General features: G+C 46.3%; 9 non-coding genes across 9 annotated transcripts; all 9 read left to right on the top strand.

Annotated features, from left to right (window-relative positions):
- The first annotated feature begins 200 nt into the window (after window positions 1–200).
- Window positions 201–391, top strand: LOC130329946 (U2 spliceosomal RNA). The gene has a single exon (XR_008873400.1). It is a non-coding gene; the product is annotated as a U2 spliceosomal RNA (small nuclear RNA).
- Window positions 392–2,480: 2,089 nt separating this feature from the next.
- On the top strand, window positions 2,481–2,671 carry LOC130329945 (U2 spliceosomal RNA). The gene has a single exon (XR_008873399.1). It is a non-coding gene; the product is annotated as a U2 spliceosomal RNA (small nuclear RNA).
- Window positions 2,672–4,767: 2,096 nt separating this feature from the next.
- LOC130329944 (U2 spliceosomal RNA) lies at window positions 4,768–4,958 on the top strand. The gene has a single exon (XR_008873398.1). It is a non-coding gene; the product is annotated as a U2 spliceosomal RNA (small nuclear RNA).
- Window positions 4,959–7,037: 2,079 nt separating this feature from the next.
- On the top strand, window positions 7,038–7,228 carry LOC130329942 (U2 spliceosomal RNA). Its single transcript, XR_008873397.1, has one exon. It is a non-coding gene; the product is annotated as a U2 spliceosomal RNA (small nuclear RNA).
- Window positions 7,229–9,314: 2,086 nt separating this feature from the next.
- LOC130329950 (U2 spliceosomal RNA) lies at window positions 9,315–9,505 on the top strand. Its single transcript, XR_008873404.1, has one exon. It is a non-coding gene; the product is annotated as a U2 spliceosomal RNA (small nuclear RNA).
- A 2,088-nt stretch (window positions 9,506–11,593) lies between these two features.
- On the top strand, window positions 11,594–11,784 carry LOC130329949 (U2 spliceosomal RNA). The gene has a single exon (XR_008873403.1). It is a non-coding gene; the product is annotated as a U2 spliceosomal RNA (small nuclear RNA).
- Window positions 11,785–13,865: 2,081 nt separating this feature from the next.
- Window positions 13,866–14,056, top strand: LOC130329948 (U2 spliceosomal RNA). Its single transcript, XR_008873402.1, has one exon. It is a non-coding gene; the product is annotated as a U2 spliceosomal RNA (small nuclear RNA).
- Window positions 14,057–16,145: 2,089 nt separating this feature from the next.
- LOC130329947 (U2 spliceosomal RNA) lies at window positions 16,146–16,336 on the top strand. Its single transcript, XR_008873401.1, has one exon. It is a non-coding gene; the product is annotated as a U2 spliceosomal RNA (small nuclear RNA).
- Window positions 16,337–18,423: 2,087 nt separating this feature from the next.
- On the top strand, window positions 18,424–18,614 carry LOC130329941 (U2 spliceosomal RNA). Its single transcript, XR_008873396.1, has one exon. It is a non-coding gene; the product is annotated as a U2 spliceosomal RNA (small nuclear RNA).
- The last annotated feature ends 157 nt before the right edge of the window (window positions 18,615–18,771 follow it).

Genomic DNA, 18,771 nt, shown 5'->3' with positions numbered 1-18,771 from the left:
AAAGGCCCCGTGGGAGTGCAATGGGCCCCTGTCTTGCTGCTTAGCAATAATGGTATGGGTTTAGGTTCTGCTGTGTGTACTGGTGGTTGACTGCCCCCCAGCCCAGAGTGTGCATGGAAAATTGTCTGGCAGCCTCCCTGACAGCAAGCAGTGATAGTGCCCATGAAGGGGACCTTGTTGGGCCCGCCCCTTTCACGGTTATCGCTTCTCGGCCTTTTGGCTAAGATCAAGTGTAGTATCTGTTCTTATCAGTTTAATATCTGATACGTCCCCTATCTGGGGACCATATATTAAATGGATTTTTGAGAACGGGGGCCGATTTCGAAGCTTGCTTCCGTCGCCCTATGCATTGACCCGATATGGCAGTATCTTCGGGTACAGTGCACCACCCCCTTACAGGGTTAAAAAGAAAGATTCCTACTTTCATTGCTACCTGCTTGCTGGCTAGCCAGCTAGCCAGCCCTGTGGGCCTTGCTGCTGCTGCAGCCAAAAAACAAAAGGTGGTGCTGCTGCTGCTTCTGCTGCTTCTGCTTCTGCTTGTGTCTGGCCCCTGTTGGAGCGTCCAGGCACAGGACTTCTGCTGCTGCTGACTAAATGGCCTCCTTAATTGGATCATTTGAGTAGCCAGCACACCTGTGCAGGTAGGGCATGACATGATAGGCAGCTGCCTTGATAGCGGGTGGGTGCTGAATGTTCCTAATTGACAAAATAAGATTAATGCTTATGAAGAAATATAAAATCTCATCCCTTCCCCAATATCGCGCCACACCCCTACCCCTTAATTCCCTGGTTGAACTTGATGGACATATGTCTTTTTTCGACCGTACTAACTATGTAACTATGTAACATAACATGGGGGGGGGGGGGGTCTCCTGGCTGTTCACACAGGTGTGTCATTGCTGTACATTGACCATGCATTGCTTCTGTGGTATTGCAAAGGCAAAGACAAATGCTTCCAGCCATCCATTGCACTAATGGATTGGTCATCAGCTGGCTGTCTATGTCCCGCATCAATATAGACCAAAGTACAGAGGGTTAGGCTATGCTATTGTGCACCTACCTGATGCATCAGAAGGTGCGAGGCCCTTGCTAAATTCTGTGCACAGACTTTGAGATCTATGCTTTAGACTGTATCTAAACCTGCTCCAACATGGACTGACATTCTGGCCTACTTTCAGCCGATGCGACTTGTCTGTCGCTGAACAGTCGCTTTTTATGTATTCAGCACCTATGTATAATGTTGTAAAAATGCTCTAGAAGCTAAAGTCGCAGAAATGTCACACATATTTGGCCTGCAACTTTCTGTGCGACAAATTCAGACAGGAAAAATCAGTATAAATCCTTAGAAAATTATCCCCCAGTGTCTCCATCTGCTGGCGGTATTGAATAAGCATTGCTGCACTGATGGGGTATGCATTAGACGAAAAAAAAGAAGAAAAAGAAGAATAATACGCCCAGAAAAGAGGCGAAAAGGAGAAAAACGTAAAAAAACGTGAAAAAAAAGTAAGAGGAAGAGAAGGGAAAAAAAGGTGGAAATGGGTTTAAAAGTGATTTCGGCGGAGAAATATATATATATATATATATATATATATATATATATATATATATGCGCACACACACACATAGATATAAACGTATTCTCCGTTGAGATATTGCAGCCGCTGCTGTGTCCAGGCCCAGGAGCCTTAGCACTGTGCTGTGATGTCACTCAATACCACTGACATCACTAGGTGTAAACAACATCTCTCCTTTGCTGTGTATGTGACTATGGAGCTGTTTGGTGATGTCGTCTATTACGGCCTTCATAGAAGCAACAGGAGATTGTTGCATCCATCTTGAACCCTCAGAACTACAGTGCTATGATGTCACTCACTTCCACAGGCCTTGCAGAGTGTAAACAACAACAACCCAGCTTTGTTGTGTATGTAACCATAGGGATTTGTGATGTCACCTAGAACCTTCACAGCAGCGACAGCTTTATGAGGAGCATCAGCACTGCTCTGCCTGAGCAGAACCATCACCGCCATAGGTTGTCAAATAACCCGGATTTAACCCACACAGGTAAGTCCAATGGGGTGCAGGCATGTCCTCTATGCTTACAGCTTCCCGTGGGTGTTGGTTTGATACCGTTTGGGGACAGCCAAGGAGGCATCTGCAGGCAACAAAGGTAGGTGTGTGCTTGTGTGTGTGTTTCCTATGCAGATCCTAAGCCCAGTGTCACATGCAAGTAGGAGGAGTAAGAAGGGTTCCTGGCAAATCCGGGTTATGGATTGCATTTAAAAAGGCCCCGTGGGAGTGCAATGGGCCCCTGTCTTGCTGCTTAGCAATAATGGTATGGGTTTAGGTTCTGCTGTGTGTACTGGTGGTTGACTGCCCCCCAGCCCAGAGTGTGCATGGAAAATTGTCTGGCAGCCTCCCTGACAGCAAGCAGTGATAGTGCCCATGAAGGGGACCTTGTTGGGCCCGCCCCTTTCACGGTTATCGCTTCTCGGCCTTTTGGCTAAGATCAAGTGTAGTATCTGTTCTTATCAGTTTAATATCTGATACGTCCCCTATCTGGGGACCATATATTAAATGGATTTTTGAGAACGGGGGCCGATTTCGAAGCTTGCTTCCGTCGCCCTATGCATTGACCCGATATGGCAGTATCTTCGGGTACAGTGCACCACCCCCTTACAGGGTTAAAAAGAAAGATTCCTACTTTCATTGCTACCTGCTTGCTGGCTAGCCAGCTAGCCAGCCCTGTGGGCCTTGCTGCTGCTGCAGCCAAAAAACAAAAGGTGGTGCTGCTGCTGCTTCTGCTGCTTCTGCTTCTGCTTGTGTCTGGCCCCTGTTGGAGCGTCCAGGCACAGGACTTCTGCTGCTGCTGACTAAATGGCCTCCTTAATTGGATCATTTGAGTAGCCAGCACACCTGTGCAGGTAGGGCATGACATGATAGGCAGCTGCCTTGATAGCGGGTGGGTGCTGAATGTTCCTAATTGACAAAATAAGATTAATGCTTATGAAGAAATATAAAATCTCATCCCTTCCCCAATATCGCGCCACACCCCTACCCCTTAATTCCCTGGTTGAACTTGATGGACATATGTCTTTTTTCGACCGTACTAACTATGTAACTATGTAACATAACATGGGGGGGGGGGGGTCTCCTGGCTGTTCACACAGGTGTGTCATTGCTGTACATTGACCATGCATTGCTTCTGTGGTATTGCAAAGGCAAAGACAAATGCTTCCAGCCATCCATTGCACTAATGGATTGGTCATCAGCTGGCTGTCTATGTCCCGCATCAATATAGACCAAAGTACAGAGGGTTAGGCTATGCTATTGTGCACCTACCTGATGCATCAGAAGGTGCGAGGCCCTTGCTAAATTCTGTGCACAGACTTTGAGATCTATGCTTTAGACTGTATCTAAACCTGCTCCAACATGGACTGACATTCTGGCCTACTTTCAGCCGATGCGACTTGTCTGTCGCTGAACAGTCGCTTTTTATGTATTCAGCACCTATGTATAATGTTGTAAAAATGCTCTAGAAGCTAAAGTCGCAGAAATGTCACACATATTTGGCCTGCAACTTTCTGTGCGACAAATTCAGACAGGAAAAATCAGTATAAATCCTTAGAAAATTATCCCCCAGTGTCTCCATCTGCTGGCGGTATTGAATAAGCATTGCTGCACTGATGGGGTATGCATTAGACGAAAAAAAAGAAGAAAAAGAAGAATAATACGCCCAGAAAAGAGGCGAAAAGGAGAAAAACGTAAAAAAACGTGAAAAAAAAGTAAGAGGAAGAGAAGGGAAAAAAAGGTGGAAATGGGTTTAAAAGTGATTTCGGCGGAGATATATATATATATATATATATATATATATATATATATATATGTATATATATATGCGCACACACACACATAGATATAAACGTATTCTCCGTTGAGATATTGCAGCCGCTGCTGTGTCCAGGCCCAGGAGCCTTAGCACTGTGCTGTGATGTCACTCAATACCACTGACATCACTAGGTGTAAACAACATCTCTCCTTTGCTGTGTATGTGACTATGGAGCTGTTTGGTGATGTCGTCTATTACGGCCTTCATAGAAGCAACAGGAGATTGTTGCATCCATCTTGAACCCTCAGAACTACAGTGCTATGATGTCACTCACTTCCACAGGCCTTGCAGAGTGTAAACAACAACAACCCAGCTTTGTTGTGTATGTAACCATAGGGATTTGTGATGTCACCTAGAACCTTCACAGCAGCGACAGCTTTATGAGGAGCATCAGCACTGCTCTGCCTGAGCAGAACCATCACCGCCATAGGTTGTCAAATAACCCGGATTTAACCCACACAGGTAAGTCCAATGGGGTGCAGGCATGTCCTCTATGCTTACAGCTTCCCGTGGGTGTTGGTTTGATACCGTTTGGGGACAGCCAAGGAGGCATCTGCAGGCAACAAAGGTAGGTGTGTGCTTGTGTGTGTGTTTCCTATGCAGATCCTAAGCCCAGTGTCACATGCAAGTAGGAGGAGTAAGAAGGGTTCCTGGCAAATCCGGGTTATGGATTGCATTTAAAAAGGCCCCGTGGGAGTGCAATGGGCCCCTGTCTTGCTGCTTAGCAATAATGGTATGGGTTTAGGTTCTGCTGTGTGTACTGGTGGTTGACTGCCCCCCAGCCCAGAGTGTGCATGGAAAATTGTCTGGCAGCCTCCCTGACAGCAAGCAGTGATAGTGCCCATGAAGGGGACCTTGTTGGGCCCGCCCCTTTCACGGTTATCGCTTCTCGGCCTTTTGGCTAAGATCAAGTGTAGTATCTGTTCTTATCAGTTTAATATCTGATACGTCCCCTATCTGGGGACCATATATTAAATGGATTTTTGAGAACGGGGGCCGATTTCGAAGCTTGCTTCCGTCGCCCTATGCATTGACCCGATATGGCAGTATCTTCGGGTACAGTGCACCACCCCCTTACAGGGTTAAAAAGAAAGATTCCTACTTTCATTGCTACCTGCTTGCTGGCTAGCCAGCTAGCCAGCCCTGTGGGCCTTGCTGCTGCTGCAGCCAAAAAACAAAAGGTGGTGCTGCTGCTGCTTCTGCTGCTTCTGCTTCTGCTTGTGTCTGGCCCCTGTTGGAGCGTCCAGGCACAGGACTTCTGCTGCTGCTGACTAAATGGCCTCCTTAATTGGATCATTTGAGTAGCCAGCACACCTGTGCAGGTAGGGCATGACATGATAGGCAGCTGCCTTGATAGCGGGTGGGTGCTGAATGTTCCTAATTGACAAAATAAGATTAATGCTTATGAAGAAATATAAAATCTCATCCCTTCCCCAATATCGCGCCACACCCCTACCCCTTAATTCCCTGGTTGAACTTGATGGACATATGTCTTTTTTCGACCGTACTAACTATGTAACATAACATGGGGGGGGGGGGTCTCCTGGCTGTTCACACAGGTGTGTCATTGCTGTACATTGACCATGCATTGCTTCTGTGGTATTGCAAAGGCAAAGACAAATGCTTCCAGCCATCCATTGCACTAATGGATTGGTCATCAGCTGGCTGTCTATGTCCCGCATCAATATAGACCAAAGTACAGAGGGTTAGGCTATGCTATTGTGCACCTACCTGATGCATCAGAAGGTGCGAGGCCCTTGCTAAATTCTGTGCACAGACTTTGAGATCTATGCTTTAGACTGTATCTAAACCTGCTCCAACATGGACTGACATTCTGGCCTACTTTCAGCCGATGCGACTTGTCTGTCGCTGAACAGTCGCTTTTTATGTATTCAGCACCTATGTATAATGTTGTAAAAATGCTCTAGAAGCTAAAGTCGCAGAAATGTCACACATATTTGGCCTGCAACTTTCTGTGCGACAAATTCAGACAGGAAAAATCAGTATAAATCCTTAGAAAATTATCCCCCAGTGTCTCCATCTGCTGGCGGTATTGAATAAGCATTGCTGCACTGATGGGGTATGCATTAGACGAAAAAAAAGAAGAAAAAGAAGAATAATACGCCCAGAAAAGAGGCGAAAAGGAGAAAAACGTAAAAAAACGTGAAAAAAAAGTAAGAGGAAGAGAAGGGAAAAAAAGGTGGAAATGGGTTTAAAAGTGATTTCGGCGGAGAAATATATATATATATATATATATATATATATATATATATATATATGCGCACACACACACATAGATATAAACGTATTCTCCGTTGAGATATTGCAGCCGCTGCTGTGTCCAGGCCCAGGAGCCTTAGCACTGTGCTGTGATGTCACTCAATACCACTGACATCACTAGGTGTAAACAACATCTCTCCTTTGCTGTGTATGTGACTATGGAGCTGTTTGGTGATGTCGTCTATTACGGCCTTCATAGAAGCAACAGGAGATTGTTGCATCCATCTTGAACCCTCAGAACTACAGTGCTATGATGTCACTCACTTCCACAGGCCTTGCAGAGTGTAAACAACAACAACCCAGCTTTGTTGTGTATGTAACCATAGGGATTTGTGATGTCACCTAGAACCTTCACAGCAGCGACAGCTTTATGAGGAGCATCAGCACTGCTCTGCCTGAGCAGAACCATCACCGCCATAGGTTGTCAAATAACCCGGATTTAACCCACACAGGTAAGTCCAATGGGGTGCAGGCATGTCCTCTATGCTTACAGCTTCCCGTGGGTGTTGGTTTGATACCGTTTGGGGACAGCCAAGGAGGCATCTGCAGGCAACAAAGGTAGGTGTGTGCTTGTGTGTGTGTTTCCTATGCAGATCCTAAGCCCAGTGTCACATGCAAGTAGGAGGAGTAAGAAGGGTTCCTGGCAAATCCGGGTTATGGATTGCATTTAAAAAGGCCCCGTGGGAGTGCAATGGGCCCCTGTCTTGCTGCTTAGCAATAATGGTATGGGTTTAGGTTCTGCTGTGTGTACTGGTGGTTGACTGCCCCCCAGCCCAGAGTGTGCATGGAAAATTGTCTGGCAGCCTCCCTGACAGCAAGCAGTGATAGTGCCCATGAAGGGGACCTTGTTGGGCCCGCCCCTTTCACGGTTATCGCTTCTCGGCCTTTTGGCTAAGATCAAGTGTAGTATCTGTTCTTATCAGTTTAATATCTGATACGTCCCCTATCTGGGGACCATATATTAAATGGATTTTTGAGAACGGGGGCCGATTTCGAAGCTTGCTTCCGTCGCCCTATGCATTGACCCGATATGGCAGTATCTTCGGGTACAGTGCACCACCCCCTTACAGGGTTAAAAAGAAAGATTCCTACTTTCATTGCTACCTGCTTGCTGGCTAGCCAGCTAGCCAGCCCTGTGGGCCTTGCTGCTGCTGCAGCCAAAAAACAAAAGGTGGTGCTGCTGCTGCTTCTGCTGCTTCTGCTTCTGCTTGTGTCTGGCCCCTGTTGGAGCGTCCAGGCACAGGACTTCTGCTGCTGCTGACTAAATGGCCTCCTTAATTGGATCATTTGAGTAGCCAGCACACCTGTGCAGGTAGGGCATGACATGATAGGCAGCTGCCTTGATAGCGGGTGGGTGCTGAATGTTCCTAATTGACAAAATAAGATTAATGCTTATGAAGAAATATAAAATCTCATCCCTTCCCCAATATCGCGCCACACCCCTACCCCTTAATTCCCTGGTTGAACTTGATGGACATATGTCTTTTTTCGACCGTACTAACTATGTAACTATGTAACATAACATGGGGGGGGGGGGTCTCCTGGCTGTTCACACAGGTGTGTCATTGCTGTACATTGACCATGCATTGCTTCTGTGGTATTGCAAAGGCAAAGACAAATGCTTCCAGCCATCCATTGAACTAATGGATTGGTCATCAGCTGGCTGTCTATGTCCCGCATCAATATAGACCAAAGTACAGAGGGTTAGGCTATGCTATTGTGCACCTACCTGATGCATCAGAAGGTGCGAGGCCCTTGCTAAATTCTGTGCACAGACTTTGAGATCTATGCTTTAGACTGTATCTAAACCTGCTCCAACATGGACTGACATTCTGGCCTACTTTCAGCCGATGCGACTTGTCTGTCGCTGAACAGTCGCTTTTTATGTATTCAGCACCTATGTATAATGTTGTAAAAATGCTCTAGAAGCTAAAGTCGCAGAAATGTCACACATATTTGGCCTGCAACTTTCTGTGCGACAAATTCAGACAGGAAAAATCAGTATAAATCCTTAGAAAATTATCCCCCAGTGTCTCCATCTGCTGGCGGTATTGAATAAGCATTGCTGCACTGATGGGGTATGCATTAGACGAAAAAAAAGAAGAAAAAGAAGAATAATACGCCCAGAAAAGAGGCGAAAAGGAGAAAAACGTAAAAAAACGTGAAAAAAAAGTAAGAGGAAGAGAAGGGAAAAAAAGGTGGAAATGGGTTTAAAAGTGATTTCGGCGGAGAATATATATATATATATATATATATATATATATATATATATATATGCGCACACACACACATAGATATAAACGTATTCTCCGTTGAGATATTGCAGCCGCTGCTGTGTCCAGGCCCAGGAGCCTTAGCACTGTGCTGTGATGTCACTCAATACCACTGACATCACTAGGTGTAAACAACATCTCTCCTTTGCTGTGTATGTGACTATGGAGCTGTTTGGTGATGTCGTCTATTACGGCCTTCATAGAAGCAACAGGAGATTGTTGCATCCATCTTGAACCCTCAGAACTACAGTGCTATGATGTCACTCACTTCCACAGGCCTTGCAGAGTGTAAACAACAACAACCCAGCTTTGTTGTGTATGTAACCATAGGGATTTGTGATGTCACCTAGAACCTTCACAGCAGCGACAGCTTTATGAGGAGCATCAGCACTGCTCTGCCTGAGCAGAACCATCACCGCCATAGGTTGTCAAATAACCCGGATTTAACCCACACAGGTAAGTCCAATGGGGTGCAGGCATGTCCTCTATGCTTACAGCTTCCCGTGGGTGTTGGTTTGATACCGTTTGGGGACAGCCAAGGAGGCATCTGCAGGCAACAAAGGTAGGTGTGTGCTTGTGTGTGTGTTTCCTATGCAGATCCTAAGCCCAGTGTCACATGCAAGTAGGAGGAGTAAGAAGGGTTCCTGGCAAATCCGGGTTATGGATTGCATTTAAAAAGGCCCCGTGGGAGTGCAATGGGCCCCTGTCTTGCTGCTTAGCAATAATGGTATGGGTTTAGGTTCTGCTGTGTGTACTGGTGGTTGACTGCCCCCCAGCCCAGAGTGTGCATGGAAAATTGTCTGGCAGCCTCCCTGACAGCAAGCAGTGATAGTGCCCATGAAGGGGACCTTGTTGGGCCCGCCCCTTTCACGGTTATCGCTTCTCGGCCTTTTGGCTAAGATCAAGTGTAGTATCTGTTCTTATCAGTTTAATATCTGATACGTCCCCTATCTGGGGACCATATATTAAATGGATTTTTGAGAACGGGGGCCGATTTCGAAGCTTGCTTCCGTCGCCCTATGCATTGACCCGATATGGCAGTATCTTCGGGTACAGTGCACCACCCCCTTACAGGGTTAAAAAGAAAGATTCCTACTTTCATTGCTACCTGCTTGCTGGCTAGCCAGCTAGCCAGCCCTGTGGGCCTTGCTGCTGCTGCAGCCAAAAAACAAAAGGTGGTGCTGCTGCTGCTTCTGCTGCTTCTGCTTCTGCTTGTGTCTGGCCCCTGTTGGAGCGTCCAGGCACAGGACTTCTGCTGCTGCTGACTAAATGGCCTCCTTAATTGGATCATTTGAGTAGCCAGCACACCTGTGCAGGTAGGGCATGACATGATAGGCAGCTGCCTTGATAGCGGGTGGGTGCTGAATGTTCCTAATTGACAAAATAAGATTAATGCTTATGAAGAAATATAAAATCTCATCCCTTCCCCAATATCGCGCCACACCCCTACCCCTTAATTCCCTGGTTGAACTTGATGGACATATGTCTTTTTTCGACCGTACTAACTATGTAACTATGTAACATAACATGGGGGGGGGGGTCTCCTGGCTGTTCACACAGGTGTGTCATTGCTGTACATTGACCATGCATTGCTTCTGTGGTATTGCAAAGGCAAAGACAAATGCTTCCAGCCATCCATTGCACTAATGGATTGGTCATCAGCTGGCTGTCTATGTCCCGCATCAATATAGACCAAAGTACAGAGGGTTAGGCTATGCTATTGTGCACCTACCTGATGCATCAGAAGGTGCGAGGCCCTTGCTAAATTCTGTGCACAGACTTTGAGATCTATGCTTTAGACTGTATCTAAACCTGCTCCAACATGGACTGACATTCTGGCCTACTTTCAGCCGATGCGACTTGTCTGTCGCTGAACAGTCGCTTTTTATGTATTCAGCACCTATGTATAATGTTGTAAAAATGCTCTAGAAGCTAAAGTCGCAGAAATGTCACACATATTTGGCCTGCAACTTTCTGTGCGACAAATTCAGACAGGAAAAATCAGTATAAATCCTTAGAAAATTATCCCCCAGTGTCTCCATCTGCTGGCGGTATTGAATAAGCATTGCTGCACTGATGGGGTATGCATTAGACGAAAAAAAAGAAGAAAAAGAAGAATAATACGCCCAGAAAAGAGGCGAAAAGGAGAAAAACGTAAAAAAACGTGAAAAAAAAGTAAGAGGAAGAGAAGGGAAAAAAAGGTGGAAATGGGTTTAAAAGTGATTTCGGCGGAGAAATATATATATATATATATATATATATATATATATATATATATATATGCGCACACACACACATAGATATAAACGTATTCTCCGTTGAGATATTGCAGCCGCTGCTGTGTCCAGGCCCAGGAGCCTTAGCACTGTGCTGTGATGTCACTCAATACCACTGACATCACTAGGTGTAAACAACATCTCTCCTTTGCTGTGTATGTGACTATGGAGCTGTTTGGTGATGTCGTCTATTACGGCCTTCATAGAAGCAACAGGAGATTGTTGCATCCATCTTGAACCCTCAGAACTACAGTGCTATGATGTCACTCACTTCCACAGGCCTTGCAGAGTGTAAACAACAACAACCCAGCTTTGTTGTGTATGTAACCATAGGGATTTGTGATGTCACCTAGAACCTTCACAGCAGCGACAGCTTTATGAGGAGCATCAGCACTGCTCTGCCTGAGCAGAACCATCACCGCCATAGGTTGTCAAATAACCCGGATTTAACCCACACAGGTAAGTCCAATGGGGTGCAGGCATGTCCTCTATGCTTACAGCTTCCCGTGGGTGTTGGTTTGATACCGTTTGGGGACAGCCAAGGAGGCATCTGCAGGCAACAAAGGTAGGTGTGTGCTTGTGTGTGTGTTTCCTATGCAGATCCTAAGCCCAGTGTCACATGCAAGTAGGAGGAGTAAGAAGGGTTCCTGGCAAATCCGGGTTATGGATTGCATTTAAAAAGGCCCCGTGGGAGTGCAATGGGCCCCTGTCTTGCTGCTTAGCAATAATGGTATGGGTTTAGGTTCTGCTGTGTGTACTGGTGGTTGACTGCCCCCCAGCCCAGAGTGTGCATGGAAAATTGTCTGGCAGCCTCCCTGACAGCAAGCAGTGATAGTGCCCATGAAGGGGACCTTGTTGGGCCCGCCCCTTTCACGGTTATCGCTTCTCGGCCTTTTGGCTAAGATCAAGTGTAGTATCTGTTCTTATCAGTTTAATATCTGATACGTCCCCTATCTGGGGACCATATATTAAATGGATTTTTGAGAACGGGGGCCGATTTCGAAGCTTGCTTCCGTCGCCCTATGCATTGACCCGATATGGCAGTATCTTCGGGTACAGTGCACCACCCCCTTACAGGGTTAAAAAGAAAGATTCCTACTTTCATTGCTACCTGCTTGCTGGCTAGCCAGCTAGCCAGCCCTGTGGGCCTTGCTGCTGCTGCAGCCAAAAAACAAAAGGTGGTGCTGCTGCTGCTTCTGCTGCTTCTGCTTCTGCTTGTGCTTGTGTCTGGCCCCTGTTGGAGCGTCCAGGCACAGGACTTCTGCTGCTGCTGACTAAATGGCCTCCTTAATTGGATCATTTGAGTAGCCAGCACACCTGTGCAGGTAGGGCATGACATGATAGGCAGCTGCCTTGATAGCGGGTGGGTGCTGAATGTTCCTAATTGACAAAATAAGATTAATGCTTATGAAGAAATATAAAATCTCATCCCTTCCCCAATATCGCGCCACACCCCTACCCCTTAATTCCCTGGTTGAACTTGATGGACATATGTCTTTTTTCGACCGTACTAACTATGTAACATAACATGGGGGGGGGGGGTCTCCTGGCTGTTCACACAGGTGTGTCATTGCTGTACATTGACCATGCATTGCTTCTGTGGTATTGCAAAGGCAAAGACAAATGCTTCCAGCCATCCATTGCACTAATGGATTGGTCATCAGCTGGCTGTCTATGTCCCGCATCAATATAGACCAAAGTACAGAGGGTTAGGCTATGCTATTGTGCACCTACCTGATGCATCAGAAGGTGCGAGGCCCTTGCTAAATTCTGTGCACAGACTTTGAGATCTATGCTTTAGACTGTATCTAAACCTGCTCCAACATGGACTGACATTCTGGCCTACTTTCAGCCGATGCGACTTGTCTGTCGCTGAACAGTCGCTTTTTATGTATTCAGCACCTATGTATAATGTTGTAAAAATGCTCTAGAAGCTAAAGTCGCAGAAATGTCACACATATTTGGCCTGCAACTTTCTGTGCGACAAATTCAGACAGGAAAAATCAGTATAAATCCTTAGAAAATTATCCCCCAGTGTCTCCATCTGCTGGCGGTATTGAATAAGCATTGCTGCACTGATGGGGTATGCATTAGACGAAAAAAAAGAAGAAAAAGAAGAATAATACGCCCAGAAAAGAGGCGAAAAGGAGAAAAACGTAAAAAAACGTGAAAAAAAAGTAAGAGGAAGAGAAGGGAAAAAAAGGTGGAAATGGGTTTAAAAGTGATTTCGGCGGAGAAATATATATATATATATATATATATATATATATATATATATGCGCACACACACACATAGATATAAACGTATTCTCCGTTGAGATATTGCAGCCGCTGCTGTGTCCAGGCCCAGGAGCCTTAGCACTGTGCTGTGATGTCACTCAATACCACTGACATCACTAGGTGTAAACAACATCTCTCCTTTGCTGTGTATGTGACTATGGAGCTGTTTGGTGATGTCGTCTATTACGGCCTTCATAGAAGCAACAGGAGATTGTTGCATCCATCTTGAACCCTCAGAACTACAGTGCTATGATGTCACTCACTTCCACAGGCCTTGCAGAGTGTAAACAACAACAACCCAGCTTTGTTGTGTATGTAACCATAGGGATTTGTGATGTCACCTAGAACCTTCACAGCAGCGACAGCTTTATGAGGAGCATCAGCACTGCTCTGCCTGAGCAGAACCATCACCGCCATAGGTTGTCAAATAACCCGGATTTAACCCACACAGGTAAGTCCAATGGGGTGCAGGCATGTCCTCTATGCTTACAGCTTCCCGTGGGTGTTGGTTTGATACCGTTTGGGGACAGCCAAGGAGGCATCTGCAGGCAACAAAGGTAGGTGTGTGCTTGTGTGTGTGTTTCCTATGCAGATCCTAAGCCCAGTGTCACATGCAAGTAGGAGGAGTAAGAAGGGTTCCTGGCAAATCCGGGTTATGGATTGCATTTAAAAAGGCCCCGTGGGAGTGCAATGGGCCCCTGTCTTGCTGCTTAGCAATAATGGTATGGGTTTAGGTTCTGCTGTGTGTACTGGTGGTTGACTGCCCCCCAGCCCAGAGTGTGCATGGAAAATTGTCTGGCAGCCTCCCTGACAGCAAGCAGTGATAGTGCCCATGAAGGGGACCTTGTTGGGCCCGCCCCTTTCACGGTTATCGCTTCTCGGCCTTTTGGCTAAGATCAAGTGTAGTATCTGTTCTTATCAGTTTAATATCTGATACGTCCCCTATCTGGGGACCATATATTAAATGGATTTTTGAGAACGGGGGCCGATTTCGAAGCTTGCTTCCGTCGCCCTATGCATTGACCCGATATGGCAGTATCTTCGGGTACAGTGCACCACCCCCTTACAGGGTTAAAAAGAAAGATTCCTACTTTCATTGCTACCTGCTTGCTGGCTAGCCAGCTAGCCAGCCCTGTGGGCCTTGCTGCTGCTGCAGCCAAAAAACAAAAGGTGGTGCTGCTGCTGCTTCTGCTGCTTCTGCTTCTGCTTGTGTCTGGCCCCTGTTGGAGCGTCCAGGCACAGGACTTCTGCTGCTGCTGACTAAATGGCCTCCTTAATTGGATCATTTGAGTAGCCAGCACACCTGTGCAGGTAGGGCATGACATGATAGGCAGCTGCCTTGATAGCGGGTGGGTGCTGAATGTTCCTAATTGACAAAATAAGATTAATGCTTATGAAGAAATATAAAATCTCATCCCCTCCCCAATATCGCGCCACACCCCTACCCCTTAATTCCCTGGTTGAACTTGATGGACATATGTCTTTTTTCGACCGTACTAACTATGTAACTATGTAACATAACATGGGGGGGGGGGGTCTCCTGGCTGTTCACACAGGTGTGTCATTGCTGTACATTGACCATGCATTGCTTCTGTGGTATTGCAAAGGCAAAGACAAATGCTTCCAGCCATCCATTGCACTAATGGATTGGTCATCAGCTGGCTGTCTATGTCCCGCATCAATATAGACCAAAGTACAGAGGGTTAGGCTATGCTATTGTGCACCTACCTGATGCATCAGAAGGTGCGAGGCCCTTGCTAAATTCTGTGCACAGACTTTGAGATCTATGCTTTAGACTGTATCTAAACCTGCTCCAACATGGACTGACATTCTGGCCTACTTTCAGCCGATGCGACTTGTCTGTCGCTGAACAGTCGCTTTTTATGTATTCAGCACCTATGTATAATGTTGTAAAAATGCTCTAGAAGCTAAAGTCGCAGAAATGTCACACATATTTGGCCTGCAACTTTCTGTGCGACAAATTCAGACAGGAAAAATCAGTATAAATCCTTAGAAAATTATCCCCCAGTGTCTCCATCTGCTGGCGGTATTGAATAAGCATTGCTGCACTGATGGGGTATGCATTAGACGAAAAAAAAGAAGAAAAAGAAGAATAATACGCCCAGAAAAGAGGCGAAAAGGAGAAAAACGTAAAAAAACGTGAAAAAAAAGTAAGAGGAAGAGAAGGGAAAAAAAGGTGGAAATGGGTTTAAAAGTGATTTCGGCGGAGAAATATATATATATATATATATATATATATATATATATATATATATATGCGCACACACACACATAGATATAAACGTATTCTCCGTTGAGATATTGCAGCCGCTGCTGTGTCCAGGCCCAGGAGCCTTAGCACTGTGCTGTGATGTCACTCAATACCACTGACATCACTAGGTGTAAACAACATCTCTCCTTTGCTGTGTATGTGACTATGGAGCTGTTTGGTGATGTCGTCTATTACGGCCTTCATAGAAGCAACAGGAGATTGTTGCATCCATCTTGAACCCTCAGAACTACAGTGCTATGATGTCACTCACTTCCACAGGCCTTGCAGAGTGTAAACAACAACAACCCAGCTTTGTTGTGTATGTAACCATAGGGATTTGTGATGTCACCTAGAACCTTCACAGCAGCGACAGCTTTATGAGGAGCATCAGCACTGCTCTGCCTGAGCAGAACCATCACCGCCATAGGTTGTCAAATAACCCGGATTTAACCCACACAGGTAAGTCCAATGGGGTGCAGGCATGTCCTCTATGCTTACAGCTTCCCGTGGGTGTTGGTTTGATACCGTTTGGGGACAGCCAAGGAGGCATCTGCAGGCAACAAAGGTAGGTGTGTGCTTGTGTGTGTGTTTCCTATGCAGATCCTAAGCCCAGTGTCACATGCAAGTAGGAGGAGTAAGAAGGGTTCCTGGCAAATCCGGGTTATGGATTGCATTTAAAAAGGCCCCGTGGGAGTGCAATGGGCCCCTGTCTTGCTGCTTAGCAATAATGGTATGGGTTTAGGTTCTGCTGTGTGTACTGGTGGTTGACTGCCCCCCAGCCCAGAGTGTGCATGGAAAATTGTCTGGCAGCCTCCCTGACAGCAAGCAGTGATAGTGCCCATGAAGGGGACCTTGTTGGGCCTGCCCCTTTCACGGTTATCGCTTCTCGGCCTTTTGGCTAAGATCAAGTGTAGTATCTGTTCTTATCAGTTTAATATCTGATACGTCCCCTATCTGGGGACCATATATTAAATGGATTTTTGAGAACGGGGGCCGATTTCGAAGCTTGCTTCCGTCGCCCTATGCATTGACCCGATATGGCAGTATCTTCGGGTACAGTGCACCACCCCCTTACAGGGTTAAAAAGAAAGATTCCTACTTTCATTGCTACCTGCTTGCTGGCTAGCCAGCTAGCCAGCCCTGTGGGCCTTGCTGCTGCTGCAGCCAAAAAACAAAAGGTGGTGCTGCTGCTGCTTCTGCTGCTTCTGCTTCTGCTTGTGTCTGGCCCCTGTTGGAGCGTCCAGGCACAGGACTTCTGCTGCTGCTGACTAAATGGCCTCCTTAATTGGATCATTTGAGTAGCCAGCACACCTGTGCAGGTAGGGCATGACATGATAGGCAGCTGCCTTGATAGCGGGTGGGTGCTGAATGTTCCTAATTGACAAAATAAGATTAATGCTTATGAAGAAATATAAAATCTCATCCCTTCCCCAATATCGCGCCACACCCCTACCCCTTAATTCCCTGGTTGAACTTGATGGACATATGTCTTTTTTCGACCGTACTAACTATGTAACTATGTAACATAACATGGGGGGGGGGGGTCTCCTGGCTGTTCACACAGGTGTGTCATTGCTGTACATTGACCATGCATTGCTTCTGTGGTATTGCAAAGGCAAAGACAAATGCTTCCAGCCATCCATTGCACTAATGGATTGGTCATCAGCTGGCTGTCTATGTCCCGCATCAATATAGACCAAAGTACAGAGGGTTAGGCTATGCTATTGTGCACCTACCTGATGCATCAGAAGGTGCGAGGCCCTTGCTAAATTCTGTGCACAGACTTTGAGATCTATGCTTTAGACTGTATCTAAACCTGCTCCAACATGGACTGACATTCTGGCCTACTTTCAGCCGATGCGACTTGTCTGTCGCTGAACAGTCGCTTTTTATGTATTCAGCACCTATGTATAATGTTGTAAAAATGCTCTAGAAGCTAAAGTCGCAGAAATGTCACACATATTTGGCCTGCAACTTTCTGTGCGACAAATTCAGACAGGAAAAATCAGTATAAATCCTTAGAAAATTATCCCCCAGTGTCTCCATCTGCTGGCGGTATTGAATAAGCATTGCTGCACTGATGGGGTATGCATTAGACGAAAAAAAAGAAGAAAAAGAAGAATAATACGCCCAGAAAAGAGGCGAAAAGGAGAAAAACGTAAAAAAACGTGAAAAAAAAGTAAGAGGAAGAGAAGGGAAAAAAAGGTGGAAATGGGTTTAAAAGTGATTTCGGCGGAGAAATATATATATATATATATATATATATATATATATATATATATATGCGCACACACACACATAGATATAAACGTATTCTCCGTTGAGATATTGCAGCCGCTGCTGTGTCCAGGCCCAGGAGCCTTAGCACTGTGCTGTGATGTCACTCAATACCACTGACATCACTAGGTGTAAACAACATCTCTCCTTTGCTGTGTATGTGACTATGGAGCTGTTTGGTGATGTCGTCTATTACGGCCTTCATAGAAGCAACAGGAGATTGTTGCATCCATCTAGAACCCTCAGAACTACAGTGCTATGATGTCACTCACTTCCACAGGCCTTGCAGAGTGTAAACAACAACAACCCAGCTTTGTTGTGTATGTAACCATAGGGATTTGTGATGTCACCTAGAACCTTCACAGCAGCGACAGCTTTATGAGGAGCATCAGCACTGCTCTGCCTGAGCAGAACCATCACCGCCATAGGTTGTCAAATAACCCGGATTTAACCCACACAGGTAAGTCCAATGGGGTGCAGGCATGTCCTCTATGCTTACAGCTTCCCGTGGGTGTTGGTTTGATACCGTTTGGGGACAGCCAAGGAGGCATCTGCAGGCAACAAAGGTAGGTGTGTGCTTGTGTGTGTGTTTCCTATGCAGATCCTAAGCCCAGTGTCACATGCAAGTAGGAGGAGTAAGAAGGGTTCCTGGCAAATCCGGGTTATGGATTGCATTTAAAAAGGCCCCGTGGGAGTGCAATGGGCCCCTGTCTTGCTGCTTAGCAATAATGGTATGGGTTTAGGTTCTGCTGTGTGTACTGGTGGTTGACTGCCCCCCAGCCCAGAGTGTGCATGGAAAATTGTCTGGCAGCCTCCCTGACAGCAAGCAGTGATAGTGCCCATGAAGGGGACCTTGTTGGGCCCGCCCCTTTCACGGTTATCGCTTCTCGGCCTTTTGGCTAAGATCAAGTGTAGTATCTGTTCTTATCAGTTTAATATCTGATACGTCCCCTATCTGGGGACCATATATTAAATGGATTTTTGAGAACGGGGGCCGATTTCGAAGCTTGCTTCCGTCGCCCTATGCATTGACCCGATATGGCAGTATCTTCGGGTACAGTGCACCACCCCCTTACAGGGTTAAAAAGAAAGATTCCTACTTTCATTGCTACCTGCTTGCTGGCTAGCCAGCTAGCCAGCCCTGTGGGCCTTGCTGCTGCTGCAGCCAAAAAACAAAAGGTGGTGCTGCTGCTGCTTCTGCTGCTTCTGCTTCTGCTTGTGTCTGGC

The sequence above is a fragment of the Hyla sarda genome, unplaced genomic scaffold (genome assembly GCF_029499605.1).
Source record: "Hyla sarda isolate aHylSar1 unplaced genomic scaffold, aHylSar1.hap1 scaffold_3270, whole genome shotgun sequence".
Lineage (NCBI taxonomy): Eukaryota > Metazoa > Chordata > Amphibia > Anura > Hylidae > Hyla > Hyla sarda.
The sequence above is the reverse complement of the archived record's forward strand: the minus strand, read 5'-3'. Positions and strand labels throughout refer to the sequence as shown.